General features: G+C 40.8%; 1 protein-coding gene across 1 annotated transcript in view; it reads right to left on the bottom strand.

The window, feature by feature from the left end:
• LOC102677337 (protein big brother-like) overlaps window positions 1-3481 on the bottom strand; it is a 7856-nt gene that overhangs the window by 2377 nt on the left and 1998 nt on the right. The window lies entirely within an intron of this gene.

Raw genomic sequence — 3481 nt, 5'->3', positions numbered from 1 at the left:
TCGAGGAGAGGTGAAATTGCGAGGTCGACGATGGCTAAAGNAGAGAGAGAGAGAGAGAGAGAGAGAAAGGAGTCTCTTTCTCTAGATGAAAAAACAGAAATAATTTTTTTGGAATTATTGTATTTAAATTTATTTTCGAATCTCGAGGAAAATGTTTAATACGAACATCAAGGATAAGTAGAATGATTTTTGTGAAAAGATTTTATGGCTCGAGACGGGTTGACCGACAAACGGTGAAGATATATATATATATACGGTCGATCCTTGGGCCCTCGAAAAACTCGAAACGGTCAATTATCTCTCTTGCCTCTGGCTCAACAGGGTTATTTTATTTCCTGGCAAATGATCCCGTTTCCGGCCGCGTTCAAAATTTAGAAACTGTTACGGAATCCAAGCCGCCCATCTTCGTTTTATGGTGGAGAGGAAATTCCATCACCTGTTCCTCCATCTTTCCGTTTTCAAAGAGATAAACCGTGAATGATCGGCAACCCTTTTCACGAAATATTCTCGAAGGAGAGAATTTATCGATCGATTGAAAGAGGCGCGATAAATAAGGAGTTTTGAGAGGCGAGAAAGATCGTGGATCGTGAATTTTGGAAGCGAGAATCTCGTGTTTTTCCCTCTTTCATCGCGACACACAGCTGGTTGTCGACGCCGCGATGTAACAATGTGGCCGCCCAGCGTGATTCCCTTTTTACGCATCATCATAAATCCGAGCCACGGGAGTGAGCAGCGGGTGGTGGATTCGGCCTTCGATTCGAATTCGATAATCGAATGGTTTTACCTTTTCTCCAAAAAAAAAAAAAACAGCCTCCAAATTACTCTGCAATTTCGTACAAAAATTTCCCCTACGAATGCGGAAAAATATCTCGTATTACCTTCGATCGTGATCGTGACGAAACGTTAAATTAGAAAGAGAAGATAAAGAAAAAGAAGGATAGAAAAGATGGAAGATCGGATAGCTTATAAATCGAGTCGGGCGATTCGTGAAACGCGTGACGTAATGGGGAAGTACAGGTATTCGATTCACGTTCCTCCTGCATTTCATTATAAATCTTTCCTCCAAGAGACTTCCTCTTCATTTTTAAAATTCAATACTAAAATTTTCCTCCTGGAAAGATCTCCTTTTTTTTTCTATGAATTCTCGCGAAAAATCGATCCAAGAATTCTTCTCCGCGTTGTACAACAAATAATACAAACAAAAGAGAGAGAAAGTATAAGTAAAAAGAACCGTTTAATCATCGTTAATTTTTCTCACGCGAACCTCACGCGTAGAAAGAGAGAGAGAGAGAGAAGAAAAAAAATATCAAAAAATCCATTCGACACCTTTCGCTCGCCAGGGGCGTGACCGACCCATTATCGCCAGGAATAATAGGACGGCGATATTTAAACTGTAACGCGTGTCTCGTTCACGACTTTTTCCACCGTGCAACCCTTTCGCCCGCTTATTTGCATGTTGCTCACGATGAATAATAGAAATAGATAGAGAGAGAGAGAGAGGAAAATGGATGGAGAGAGAATGGAAGAAAGTCGAGAGAGGAGGGGAGGGGGAAAAAACAAGATGTAACGTCGAACCGGTGGAACGAAAGGGGTATGAAAAATCGGGAAAGGGTGGAACGATGACTGGTATGGACTAAAAATGCTACGAGACAAACGGCTAGCTATTTGGACGGCTCTTTTGTTTTTCGGTAGGCGGTGCCGCTTCGCCTTTTCGCCAAACGGCGTCCACAATGGACGAGGCATTCATTCGTCAACGGTGCGAGGGTCAGCATCGAGTGCATAAACAGAGAACGTTTCTTCGAATATCGAATCGATAATTTCGAAACTTCTCTCTTTTTTTTTTCTATCATCGCGCGAGCGAATAGAATTTGAAAGATGTTGTAGAAGCTACGATGTTGTGAAAAAGATATCCCTTTTTTTTTTTTTGATCGGCCTCTCTTTACCTCGTGAGAAGATTTTACGATTGGTAGAGAAGAGAATGGACTCCCCCTCCCCCTCCTTCTCTGTTCGAGGAACCGTAATAACAACAGTTCTCAGGATTTATATTTTTAACGAAACCGAGCTCGGTTTAAAATTTAGCAGTTATTAGGATGAAATTCGCCATTTCTAAAATCCATCTCTAAAATCTTAAAATTCGTGACAATAGCGCGACAAAACTTGGAAATTCGTGAATCATATATCCCGATATAAGGGGAGAGAAGAGTCTAAGCGGTTAACGAATCGTTTATTTCTTTCTCTCTTCTTCTTCTTTTTTTTTTTTCCATGCTCGAAATAAAAGGGAAAGGAGACGTTGGTTGTTTACACGACGGCGACCCGCGGCCACCGCGCGGGTTTTGTTTTAATCGGACAATGAAGGAGGGGGAGGCGTAATAAAGAGCCGACGCACGGCTGCACGTGTCCACCGTCATTGTCTCGCGCTCGTTCCCCGCCGAGAGGAAATAATTAAGGGCAGAGAGATTCGCGAGCGAGATAGAGGCCGAGGTAAAGAGCTGCGAAGTGAAAAGGGATCCAAGTTCCTCTCTCGTCGATCTTATCGAACAGCCTCTCCTGCTCATTTCACTCTTGCTCTTTCTTGCTCGGTTAAACACGATCGTTTCGTTCTTATCTTTCGAGTTTTTGTGTGTACTTATTTTACGTATTCCGCGCGTTCAAATTACGTTAATGGTTTATTTGGAAACTCGATACTTTCGTTCTTATTTTTCGAATTTTTATGTATTCTGCGCGTTCAGGTTTAAATTAGTTTAAGTGGTTTATTTGCAAACTCGATAATTTTGTTCTTATCTCTCGAATTTTTATATATTTCGCGCGTTCAAATTTAAATTAATTTAATGGTTTATTTGATTCTTTTTCTTTCTTTTTATTCGTTAACATTGGATTTGATATTAGATCAATCTGGAATCCGTATTTATTGCAGGGAGATATTTTGAGATTTTAAAGAAGAGAGAAGAAAAAAAGAAACTAGGTTCCAATTTCTACAAAGTCGAAACTTTGGTTAAAGAATTCAACCGGAGAGAACATTGCGCACACCCTTCGGAGGATCCCAAGAGAGGTAGAGCAAGATTTATGACCCATTATGTACCGGGTGACTTGTGAAGCGTCTACGCATCTGGCACAGAGTCCCGTCTTGTTTGACGGATTTCGAAAAACGCTAATTGGCTCGCTAGTAGCTGTTAATAGGACCTTCTCCTTCCAATTTCTAAAAACTTGCACCATTTCAATCTCGAGAAGATTTTTAAACGAAAAATATTTCGAATGTATTTCCCTTCTTTTTTTCTATTTCTAAAATTCTCCTCCTCCTCCTCGATTTTTAATAAGAAAAAGACGATTAAATCGTGGAAAAGGGAATTGTTATTATTATTATTAACGCGTGCTTCTTTAGAAAATGGCGGATTCGCGACGCTCATATCGATCGCGATGGCGACGCCCCTCTCTTCCTTTGCGCCGACGTACAACGAATATGACTCCTGTTAAGTCGAGTTTA

This window comes from Apis dorsata, unplaced genomic scaffold (genome assembly GCF_000469605.1).
Source record: "Apis dorsata unplaced genomic scaffold, Apis dorsata 1.3 scaffold_174, whole genome shotgun sequence".
NCBI classification, from domain to species: Eukaryota; Metazoa; Arthropoda; class Insecta; order Hymenoptera; family Apidae; genus Apis; species Apis dorsata.
This window is presented reverse-complemented; position numbering and strand designations above follow the sequence as displayed.